Below are 13,069 nucleotides of genomic sequence, written 5' to 3'. Positions count from 1 at the left end.
TGGGCTCTTTATCATTAAACACCTCCATCAGCAGCTTGGATGAAGACATGGTGATGGACGACACTTATCAAACTTATGGATGACATGGATTTGGGAAGAAAAGCAAATTTCTCAGGTGATCTATTACAGAAAGATCCCGTCAAGCTAGCAGAATGAAAAGATAATGCAATTTCACAAGGAAAAAAATGTAGTATTTTATAATTAGGTCTCCAAGGCAAAGTATTCAAATACAGGTTGGTATCATATCTTTAATCAGGTTCAGACTAAATCCAACTGCAAGAGGTAAGGGCTCTTTGAAGAGGTTGTTCTGGTAGAGTGGAGTCTCAGATGAAGAGTTAGGGAAGAGAGGCCAGTGCACTAGGGATGATGTGCACTCAGAAAAGGAAAACTAGAAGAAAGGGTGACGGGTCAGAAAGGGCAAGTTTTCCAGGGTGGAAACAGATATAAGTAACAAAGTGCATAAGGCAGTGTCTAGATTCGGACTGCAAACTGGTTAGGATAAAAACCCAGCTTTGTTACTCACTAGCTGTTTAGCCACAAGGAAGTTATACCTAACTTTCCTGTGCGCCAGTTGCAGCATCTATAGAGAGCAGTAAGTCTGTAGCTACTTATCCCACATGATCATAAAAACAAGATCCAGTTCAACAAGGCAATATGGAGTGTTTACTCTGTCCACTGCTTGGTACTATGTGCACGACTGACCTGAGAAGGATCGAGGTGAGGCTGTTTGCCCTTAGGAAAAAAAATTAATATGATCCAAGCACCTGCTCAGGATATGTTCACAGCCCAGATGCTTAGAGGAAAGCCAGGGAGGCAGCAACCAGGGTTGTGGAGCAGCAAGTCTGGTGAATGTTAAGGACTGAAATGGTATGTAAGGGTTTAAAAGAAATGCAAGGATAGAATTAGGCTCACAGGTGATGGGGGTGGGTCTGAGGTGTTGAGATCTTGCATTTCGGGAGCAGAATGGCCACCAGATGAGAAGCATGGTGGGATCGAAAGCTGAAAGTGTGCATCTTCTAACAGGCTGAAGGGGTAAAACTTGGTCATGCAGGTTGGAAAGAGGGAGTGAAAACATGCCTAGTTTTACTGACTACAGACTTGCAACAGAATTCAGTAGGAGGATAACTTCTGCCTCTTATTTCATGTAAAACCATGTGAGCATATATCACGATGAACCAGACTGGCAGTACCCAGAGCCCGTGGCAGTCATCAGATTACCATAAGAGAAGGCGTGTCTTGGCCTGGGTAGCCTAGGACTTTGATTAAGCTGACAGAAGCACACGATTTGTGAGCCAAAAATAGAGCCACTGGAGTTCCTCTAAGGAGACCAAGGCCATGTCTACGCATGGCTGTGAGATTTTTCCTGATTCTGTGTAGTTTGTCTGAGAAGGAAGTCTGGCTGATCCTTGTTCAAGATGTAGCCCAGGACTAGAGACTAGATGCTCTAGAAAAAAAAGAACCTTAGTTCACATAGAGGTCAACGCCATGCCGAAGAAGGATGGATCCTCTTGGGAAAGGATATGCTTCTCATCAGCTCGGAAAAGGAGCCTAAGGGGATCCCAGCACTGCTTAAAGAGCTGGGCTTGAAAGGAGTCTCCAAATTCTCCCAACACGATATCCTATATTTCTATGAAAACAGCCATGAAACAGTTGAGCAAGCCCCAGGATTTTGGCTGTCTTTCTAACGGATCAGTGCCATCTTTGGAATGTCTCCCTGGGTATCACCTTACTCTGTTGTCCTTGTAGACCTTTTCTTTGGGAAACAAGCCATGGCTCTCTAAGAGAACCATCTAGGAGGTAGAGTCAACCCTGTAAAGCACCTGGAGGCCCCTTCGGGAGGCTGGTGATGGGGCTGAGTGGCAAGCCATCAGTGGATTGGCAGCCATAAAGGAATGTGAGAGCTAATCGTCTGCCATCTGTCTTCATTTTGCTAACCCCCTCTATTGGATGCCACAAGCAGCTCACTTTCTATATTTATAAACATCCCCAATCAGTCATTTCTCTGCCCGCTGCCACATATTTGTGGCATTAATGCTGGCTGTTTTTATCACAGATTGGTCTTCATTTCAGACATAACTCTCATATACTGTGGCTCTGAGATCTTTATAGCCATATTACAGTCTATGGCTGAGTTGTGATTAGACTTCAGGACTTCGAGGCCACAGACGGTGATTTGGCCCACTCCCACCCACCTGCCACCCTGCCCTCAGAGGGCAGCTGTAGATCATGTTCTATACACAGAAAAATGGGATCTGAAATCCACAGCATAAAGGCTTGGACACCTTTATACAGGATACGGGTTGGGTTAGGGCTGAAAACTCACAAGACAGCTTCTTTCAAAAAAGGGCCCTGACAGAAAGAGAGAGTCGGGGAGGGCACACAGATGAGCAGGAGACTTTGGGGTTGAATTGATTTTGTGATTACCATGGATCTCAAGGCTGACAATAAGCAATGGCTTTCTTTATCTTAAGTCTGAAATCAGGAGCGTAAGTGGAGATTCCTTTCCTTGTCTATTCAATGCTTGTCTCATTCATTAATATGACTGCTCTTCTTATAGAGATAGGAGGGGGAAAGACTCCTTTTTTTAAGTCATTGGGTTCATGGACCTTTTACACACTGACCCTAGGGACCACAACCACAGCAGATATAGAAATTCTTTTATGAAGTCCATGGACGCTGTCAGAAAGTGAAAACTGGGGCTTCTACATGATAAGAAGGCACACAAAAATCAGAGGTGGACAGGACATTTTATATACTGTAAGACTCAGGATCATTGCTAAAGAAAACAAAACTTGAGACACGCCACACTCATAATCAGAAAAAAAGAATGATTTTTTCATTCTGGCCAGACACCTTTTTCAGCCTTCTTGGCTGTACTTTTGTTTTCACTCAATCTCAGTTTCCCAGCGACACTCTCTCCCCCACGTGTTTGTTCTCCACAGACCCCAGGTCTTAGCATCAAACACTCTTAGGGCTCCTTGACCTTCTTGCATGACTCCATCTCTCTTCTTTATCCCTAATGGAGATGCTAATCTTTCCCTCCATCCCCAAAGGGCAAGACTAGGATGCTACTGAAAGTTTCAAGGAACAGGCAGAGGTCTAATAAGTGTCAAGAAACAAAGACTGTATTTTTGGAAAAGTGGCCCAATTCAAAGTTCATTTTCATTCTGTGGCACTTAGCACCAGAGACTCCATTTTGTTTGGGCCACTTTCTTTCCTCTTAGGTACCAAAGGGATGCTTCCATGCTAACACCTCAACCCAATACTTAATTTTCCATGCTTATTCCCTGGATAAGCTAATTTCCCCTAAGTCCCCAGGCATGCTCTCTGTCTCAGAGGAAAACATTCTGATGGTGTTCTGTGGAAGCTGTCCATCCCAGGGACTTCAAAAATCTCCCTCTGGGAGCCAAGTTGCAGCTCCACAGAAGCATTACAAGAGACTCTCACCTGTCAGTGTGTAAATGAAGGTCATCAAATGGTCCCAACCCTCCCCACCCATGAAGAGCCTGTTTCAGTAAAAGCTAAGCCCTATTCCCCAGCGCTACAGTGAAGCAGCATGGCTGGCTACTTTCCAAGCCACGCCCCTGCCTGTTTTCTCTGCTTTGAGATCTTTTCTAAGTGCACAGCACTAATAGCCTTGAGAAAGGAAGTATGGACAAGAATGGGCACTGACTGGCACCCTGCAGTATGTGAGAAACATGGCAGAAACTGTCTAGCTCTCCTTGCTTCTCATTGGCCTCTCCCCCTGGAATGCTAACTATATGTAAATGAATCTCTCGACTTTTTATAGCATCTAGCAGTAGCACTTCTAAATTTACGGAATATCCTGCTAAAGTTAACTTTGTAGTTAAGCCTTGCCTTGGTGTTGCACTGACTGCATTTTAAATTGTATCTTTCATGCCTATTAGAGTTTGTTTGTTTGTTTGTTTCATTCTGCTTTATTTATTTTTTTATTCTGGTGATCTTGTCTCATCTGAACAAAGGAATCCTCCCCCTCCACCCCATAATAGGGAATGGTCTCCAAGCACTTACAAAGACTCCTCTTGGGTATATACTTAACACTCTTTATCCATGATGTTGCATTCAGCCTTTGCTTAACCACAGGGTAGCATTCTGAGCACAGTGTCTTAGGCGATTTATATTGTGTGAACATCATAATAAAGCCATGCAAACTAAGGTGGCTAAGACAGCATGAAGCCAAAAATCTTCTAGTACCACCATCATGTATGTAATCCCCCTCTGTCCTAGTTTGGTCTCTCTTGCTGTTACAACACACTGACCCAAATCAACTTGTGGAGGAAAGAGAAAGCAGGCAGGAGCTCAAACAGGAACCTGGAGGCAGGAACTGAGACAAAGACCATGAAGAAACATTGCTTACCAGTTTGATTGCTTGGCTTATTCAGTTACTTTTCTTACACAGCTCAGACCCACAGGACCAGTGGGCATTGCCCACAGCAATCTGGGCTTTCCTACATTAACTGGTGATTAAGAAAAATGCCCCACAGACATAGCCACTGCCAATCTAACAGGGTCAACTCCTCAGGTGTGTTAAATTGACAGCCAAAATTAGCTGTCACCATCTATGACCATAATGTTTATTGATAATTATCATTGGTACATTCATCATATCTGCTACAAGAAAACCTCTTAGACTCATCGAGTCTGTGGGTGATGCATACAGCATCAGAGTGGGGCCCTCGTGAGCTATGATTTTCAAGTTTCTGTCTTCCCAGGTTTTATTATGCCATCTGGGACGTCCTTTTAACTGAGGTCTTAAGGAAATACAGTAGAATAGTTTGCTTAGAGGCAACACCCCCAAAGGGGGCTGGATAGGTTGCTGTAAATGCCTCCTTTTCACACGTGGATCCCAATCTGCCTTGCTCCCTTTGATGATCCCATGCCTCACTAACCTATTTCCACAGAGCCCAGGAAGTTACAGTTGAAGCTAGTCTCTGAGCCCTTAGTTCCAATAGAAGAGATTATGTTTTTGAGGTTTTCTAATTGGATGAGGACTCCTATGCTGGATGCCATCCTGCTGGCCCTGGAAAGAAGAGAAGGCTGTCTCATCTCTGGGTACCCAGAATTTAAGTAGTTTCAGTTGCAAGCCCCTTAGTGGGTAACTCAGTGCCTTATATCATGTGTACATCCCATTATCTAATTCTAAAGTCCTTGTAGCAAATAGATATTAAAACAGTAAATCTAAGATATCGTTCTCATGAAGTATTAAGGCAAAAAAAAAAAAAAAAAAAAAAAACAAACCACTGTGTTAACGCAAGACAGTACACTGCAGTCACTGGGTATTTTTCATATGCCTCTAGAAAAAGAACCCCCAGAGAATGATCCAATCAAGGAAGCGGTTGTGTCTTCCTTTCAAGCACGGGCCTTTCCCAGATCAAAGAGCATTTCTTAAGCTTTAATTAGTTACCCAACCAAGGGTCCTAGGAATTGTGGATTCCTATCTCCTAAACCCAGATGGAAACTCAGAGGGGGGGGGGGAGGGAGGGAGGAGCAGTGTTCTGTCTCACATCACACAGTGACTTCCAGGCAGCAACAATTGCAAAATCCTTGCACCAGATCAGAAGTCAGTGACAAAACTGAGGTGAAGCCATTTATCCTATACTGCACGAGCTGTTTCTCATCTTTGGTTCTCCATAAGTAAACACCATGAATTCCTTCAACTCCACTCTTGAATCAGTTACTCCTTTCTCCCAAGAGTCTCCAACTAGGATACGTTGTATGGGGGCATACCCTATACACACATACCATGGTGGCCCCTTGACTTGACGGTTAATTTTTAGCCACAAGTGGTTTGTTTTTCTAGATTCTGAAAAGGAACAAAGGGGATGCTCTATCAGAGCCAAACCACAGCAGGCCAGGTATCTTCCCAAGATGCTGTGGTCCTTCACCCTCAGAGCATGCCTGAAATAGCAAGCAATGTTAAAACCTACGCGGACTGGATTTTCCTTATGGAAACATATCTGTGAAGTTTAGCTTATACGTGCAACATAAGATGAAGCTAATAGTAACTAATAGTAAAATAGAATAATATGGTGGGAGCTGGAGCAATGGCTCAGTGGTTAAGAGTAGCTATAGCTTTGGCAGGGGGCCTTACTTAAGTTCTCAGCACCCCTGTTCACAGTTATCTCTAACTGCAGCTCTCAGGCACTGGACACTTTGTTCTTCCCTCCGATGGTACCGGCATTCATGTGGACATGCCTATATTCAGACATATATACATTCAGATAATTATGATAGAATACGTATTTTAAGAAACAACAAAAATCCCTAACGTACTGCAGTGAAAAATGTCTGGATGTGGTGTCCATTAGTGCCTGGGCATGTGCGAATACCTAAAGAGCTATCGTCCTCACCTTCTTATAATGGTGACGATGACACAGCACAATGGTTGGCTGTAGGTGAACCCTCAGGAAGCAAAGCTGGGGTTAAGTAAGGGAAGACTGAGATTAGCAGAAATGAAAAGGTCACAGCTTAACTGGCTGCAAGCCCTTTGTGCTGACACCTGCTGGTGACAAGAGTCATGAGTGGACTGTGGGTCTCCAGGTGGCTGCCCTATGTTTTTCTTGAGGACCTATGAAGTGGCCAGTCACATAAAAGCACTCACAACCATTCCTAATAATGGCAGCCTGAAAATCGGTCTGTTCAGCACCCAGTTTTCATGGGTGCTACCAATGCAGCCAGCACTTTCGAACCATACTCTGCTTTTAGCCCCCAGGATTGCACAGCAATTTACAGACATTAATTAGAAGTGCTTCTCAATATTCCTCCTAGGTAGCGGCAGGAGAGGAGACCACTAAAGCAGAGGTAAACCAGCCTCCCTGAGGGTGGGAAGCGGGAGGGCACCTCTGGTTCATGCGAGGGCTGGATTTGAGAAATAAACTCTTGAGCCCTGTAAGTCAACAGAGAAACGCCCCTGCCGGATATTCTGAAAAGATTCAATTGTAAGGAGATAGAGATGCTGCGCATGTTTATTCTTTTACTTGAAAACTGATGTAAACACTCAAATTTGTTACCATCACCTTCCACCCAGTTCCTGGCAAAACGCCCAAGATGAGCTGTAGTTTTGAGAGATTCCAGCATGCACACCAGAGCAGGCCACTGTGATCTGCTCCTTGCTGAATCAGATAGAACCTCCACCCCCATTCCTGAGATGCTTTACAGGGTGTGTGTGTGTGTGGAGGGGTGTGTGTGTGTGGAGGGGAGCGCGCAGGTGTAAATGCGACCGTTGGATGCCTGTCAGTTTGGAAGCTGCCCTGGAGCCTGGTGCTCAGAGGATCCTTTGGCAGAGAACGGGAGTGGTGGGACAGAAAAGGAGGCATCAGGCCATTGAAGAAGTGCAGCTGCTGAGTGCCAAGGGGGAGGGGCGGGAGCTTCAGTGACGTTCTGTTTTGTTCCTGCAACCAAGGCACAAATTAAAGCAAAATTAGAGACTTTCTTCGGGCAATTGGATGACGAGAGGAGAAGGAAGATAGGGAGGCAGAGCTTTTAAGGACAGCGACTTGAGAACATCTGAGACAAATCAAGCCGGTGGCTGACTCTCTTCTTTTTTTATTGTGGAGTACTTACTGACTTTCTTTTTGGATTCCGGAGGGGTTCCCTTCCCCCCTTCCTTTCCCTTTTTGCACCATGCACATGTAAATGTGATTGAGGATTCTCTAGTCAGATCTGCTGCCTCGGCAGCCTTCCTGCCAGCTGGCCTGGCTGGGGAACCACGCTGGAGGCTGGCTGCCATGGACTAGTTCCATGGGCTGCTTGGAGGGATGTTTGCATCCGGAAATGCTCCGGAGACCCTCTTGGCCTTTGGATCACTGAAGGGAAGGAGGCAGGTGAAGGCAGAGGACCCTTTCAGCAGGCCCCAAACCTCTCTTCTTGGCCCACAGGGGGCGCCCAAACCACGCCCATAATTTTGCCTGGCTACATGTTGGCCACTGTTGCCAGGGTGCCATTCCCTGCAGAATCTCTGATGCCCGAAATCCCGGTAGATCTGGAAAGCTGTGGACTCCTCACTCTTCTTTCTTTCTTTTCAGCTAGGCTGTGCCATTAAAACTCCAAGAGACACTTGAACAGTTCCTATCCACTCTAGTCTGTCGTTTCTCTACCCAGCCTCCTGTGTCTGTCTCCTCCTCCGGCCAGGCCCACCATGGGTTCAGGTCAAGTCTGTTTGTTTATATATTTGTTTCTTACTGTCTTTCCCTTTATCTCTCTGGCCAGGCAAATACTCATGACTTACCAGGACCTATTTTCAGTGCTTTAACTTCCCAATTCTCTCACAGGAATTTGAGGGAACTTAGTGCTTTAAAACAATATTTTAAGACTTCCTTCTTTATCTGAAACTTATTAAGTCACTGCCTTAATCCCTCCAGAGGTCATTGTTGCCATAGTTGGTTGGCCAAAGACCACCAGGATAGCTCCTAAGAACCTAACCCCTAACTCTAAGGATAATCACATCCTTTGCAACCCTCTCCCAATAAGTAGGGCATATGTTTATTGACTCAGTTATAACTGATAACATAAAAACAAATTAAACACAGCTCTCACCTCAAATGGTAAGTTTATTATGGAGCCAAATGACCCAAGAACACAGATGTAGGGGTACTCAAAATTCCATGCTCTGACATGGAAATAGTGATAGGTTGTCGTTGTTGCAGGGGGGAAATGAACCAATTCAAGGCAAGCTAAAGTATATAAACGCAGGTTTGTTCGAAGCAGCTCTCAGCGGGTTCACTGGTCCCAAAGAATGGGCCTAGGAAAGTCGCCATATGGAGAGAGACAGAAAAGTCCACGTAGAGAGAGACAGGGAAACAGACGAGGGTGGGGGGATGGCACAAAATGTCTGGATTATATAGTGAAGTTCAGGGTAGAAGGTGGGGTATGCCAGCCATGCCCTGTACAGATAGGGATTGAGGGATGCTGGGAGAGCCTGGAGGTTAGGTCTGCTTTGGTTGAAAAGGCACCTCAGCTGCTTTGTCCAGGTCTGAAGCCCAACAAAAAGTTTCATGAAGTTTTTTTGCTTCAGAACCAAAGAACAAAAACATCCACAAGTCAAACCACCCTTTAAAATACCTTGGACCTTGGTAGACATAGGTTTCAGTGAAGCAGAGAAACCTCTGCTACAGGCCTTGGTCTTATATAATAAAGTTCTTCCCTCTGGAGTTGATGGGGTATAGTGGCGTGCTAAGTTAATGCATTCCAAAAGGCCTCAGTTGATAGTCACCGAAATGTCAGGTCGGATACAGAAGTGGGCTAAAGGTAGTCCAAGCTAACCTGCAGCATCCCACCCTCCCTGTGATCATTGGCACTCTTAATATTTAGTCAGCCCTTGGAGAGTGCGTGGTGTGATAGGAGACTGCTTCCCAGGATCCTCAGTTTATTACAAACACAACATGGAGGAGGAGTGATGGGATGCATGCCACTGTCGTGATTAAGGTAGAAGAAGACAGTGGCTTTCATCTTGGGCACGCTCTGCCACTCTCCTTTGGGTTATTCACTCTGGATGGAGACAGTTGCAGGTGGTAAGGCATCCTGGAATGGCACTCATTGATGAAGGACAAACACCTGGTAACTCTCCCATGAGCCAGCTGAAATGCTTCTCCCTTCTGCTTGAGCCCTCAAACGAGACCACAGTCCTGACCAAAAGCTTCCTGAAACACCTCAGAAACCTTGAGCCGGAAGTGCCCTGAGAGGCTGTTGGCTTCAGAAGCTGTAAAGTAACAGGAGCCTGGTGTGAGTTGCTGTATTTGTTGCACATCAATAGGTAAGTAAGACAGCGAGCACACAGGCCCCTGCAATATTCTATCCACTTCTCATTGTTGTAAAGAAAAAGTCTCAAAGAGAAAAATCCACAACAGCTGCTTAGCACCAAGAGACCCCTTTCAAAATATTTTTAAGTCTCTGGAAGGAAGAATCTATGTCACTGATTTCACACTGGCTACATCTGAATGCAGAGCCACTTCGGTTCTTGAAAGAGGGGTCAAGAAATGCACTACATCAAAGTAATTTGAAGTGTCTTAAAAACAAGTAAAAATGCTCAGGAAGCAATGGAGCCAACAGAAGTACTCGGAACTGAGAGGTACCATCCACAGTGCTGGATGGCTGTGCCTGCTGCCGAGCGTACTGAGTCCCTTGCTCAGATTCCAGAGCCAGGCTCCTCCCAACCCTCAATGACTCAGTGCCAACTCCATCATCCTTAACTGCCAATGTGACGTGCTTCCACTGTCACCATAGTTGAGTATTTTCTCTATTCTCATATTCCATACCCTCCTATAAAGCCCGCCATCAGGACCTAGTCTGCTGATGTTTCTATCCCTGTTCAGCAGCAGCCATTTTGCATCAACTCCCTCTGTCAATAAATCTCTTGCATGAAGTCTGTTGTGTGGGGTGAGTTTGTGGCATTCTTTGGGTCTCATGGCCAAGATACTCTTCTGCCACAAAAACCCTTTCACTTACAGTGTTCCAGAGAGGGACCTGCTGCAGTGCTTGCTGGCTATACCTGCAACGTTCCTGAAAGGGACCTGCTGCAGTGCTAGCTGGCTATGCCTGCAATGTTCCTGAAAGGGACCTGCTGCAGTGCTTGCTGGCTATGCCTGCAATGTTCCTGAAAGGGACCTGCTGCAGTGCTAGCTGGCTATGCCTGCATTCTTCTCTGGCTTTCATTAAATAATATTATACTGTCTTCAGCTTCCTCCCATGAATAGATTCTATTACTATCTTTATTTTACAAACAGGGCAGCCAAGTACACTTTCCAACTTTATGTAGCTATTTCAAAGTCCACAAACTCTTCTGAATTACCATCTATTATGCTCAAGTTTTACATGTCAATTTGCTACCACCTAGAATTACCTGGAAAGAAACCCTGAATAGAAAATTACCTAAACCAGGCTGGCCTGTGGCCATGCTTATGTTGGGTTGTCTTGACTGAGCAGGGTGGAAGACCCACGCTGAATGTGGACAGCACCACTTTGTGGGCCAGGCCCTGAACTGTGTAAGAGTGAAGAAAACTATAGGCAAGCAAGAATCCATTCACTTCCCTCTGTCCTTCACCACAGTTCTTGCCTCGGCTTCCTTGGCATGTTGTAATATGACCTGGAATTGTAAAGTGAATGAGCCCTTTCCTCACCCATGCCATTCTTGTCAGAATATTTGTCAGAGCAACAGTTAGTTACCATTATTTTTTTTTTCCTATTTCTCAGATGAAGAAACGGAGACTGAGGGAGATTACTGTGAACCCATAAGTAACGAACAGAAGGGCCAAGACACAATGGGAAAGCTGTGTGACTGAGCAGCATAGCTTTGGTCTATTGCCAAACTGGCCTCTGTGTAGGGCTGTTTCACTGTAACCTGGCCGCTGGCTTCCCTTGAGTAGGCAACACACAAAAGACTCCACATAGCCAGGGTGTCTCTGAGGATGAGTCATGGAGGTAGTGTCCCTGCTCTTCCGAGATGGCATCCATAATGTTTAGCTGTGATATTAAATCCCCTTAGCAATAGAGTTTAAAGGAAGGATAGTATGTAGCTGAGGTTAGAAAACACACGTGAACCAAGGACTAGGAAGATTTAGGTTTGGTGCTTTTATAGATCTTGGCTCTGGTAGAATAGGGGCACAGAAAAAGGAACTGTTGCCAAAGTTGCCTGGCGTCATGGCTAAGAGGTACTCCATAGAGTAAGTGTGGATTATCAAAAGACAAAGAAAAGGTCAGAAATAAATACTCAGCTCTGGCAGGAATTCACCAAGCATCAAATATTGAATATTATGTGCAAGGGCTTGGGACTCCTAACACAACAGAGTATAAGACTAGGGTCTCCATCTTTCTTAGGAGGAAAACTCATTCGAATGTCTAGCTCAGGCTGTGTGTACATATTTAGTTAGGTGAAGAGTTACTCTTCGTTCTGTAGATCCTAGTTGACTGCAGGTCTGTGGTGAGACAGGTAACCTAATGGAAGTGGTGTTTAAAGGAGATTAACAAAGCAATCACACAGGCAGCCATAGCACAACAAACCGCTCTGGTCTCACTGCTGCAAAGTCCCCAGACATCTCTCATCCCTTACCTAGTGTCCATAGCTGGAGGTGTAAAGCTTAATGTTGGCACAATGGAGTGATGGAGTGTGTCCTTGTTGCACACTTCAGAAAGGAGAGAATAAGGTCCTTCCAAACAAACACAGCAAATACTACATATGCATTTATATATTATATAATATACACTTATATGCTGTTACTATATAATAATGTATAAATTCATAAATTTATGCTAGATGCACATACACATATTCATACATATATGCATGTTTGCATATATACCAGCTGCTGGTAAACATTCTATAGGGTGTTTCCCTTCTTCATTACCAAGCAGTAAGTCTAGAAAAGCCTATCTAAGGTCCTTGCAAGCACCATAATGCTGGTTGCTCATCATATCGCTCTTTCCATTACTATATTTATCAAAAACCACATACACATCCATCCCCTATCTATCAGCTTCCTTCTGTAGCATCTAACATCACCTTCCTCCCTGCATCTCTACAGTCATGGGAGCAAGATTGCAGAGGTGCCTGGCTAAGAGGTGCAAGCCTGGAATGGAAAGGGGCCATGCTATTTCCAGCAGACATAGGTTGTCATGTGCCTAACTTAAGTTGCTCCTGCTGCAAGTTAAACCTATTTTCTCTCTAGTTTCATCATACATTACTCTGGGCAAGAACCTGTCAACCCACAGTCTCTTCTACTACAAGCCTAAGCCACCTCTGTTTTTCCTCTCCCTGTACAACTAGCCTCAGCTGACTATGTGCTGCTCAGAACAGGTCCTTGTCTTGGTTGGGCAGATAACAAGGAAAAGAATTTGTTATTTTATTGTTTTAGCCTTTGAGATAAAGTTGCCTCCTTTGTAAACACTGTTTCTGTACTTCCTCCTAAAGAGCAAAGGCTACCTCCTCCCTCTTTAAATTTGGAAACAGGATCTTACTGTGTAGTCTAGGCAGGCTTTGAACTCATGATCACCCTGCCTCAGCTTTTTGAGATCTGCCACCACATCCAACTCTATAGCCTTTTGAAGAAGATGAACA

General features: G+C 44.9%; 1 protein-coding gene across 1 annotated transcript in view; it reads left to right on the top strand.

Annotated features, from left to right (window-relative positions):
* LOC127198246 (neurotrimin-like) overlaps positions 1-13,069 on the top strand; it is a 996,997-nt gene that overhangs the window by 202,492 nt on the left and 781,436 nt on the right.

This window comes from Acomys russatus, chromosome 14 (assembly GCF_903995435.1).
Source record: "Acomys russatus chromosome 14, mAcoRus1.1, whole genome shotgun sequence".
Lineage (NCBI taxonomy): Eukaryota > Metazoa > Chordata > Mammalia > Rodentia > Muridae > Acomys > Acomys russatus.
Note: the sequence above shows the minus strand (reverse complement) of the source record. Positions and strands in the feature narration are given on the sequence as shown.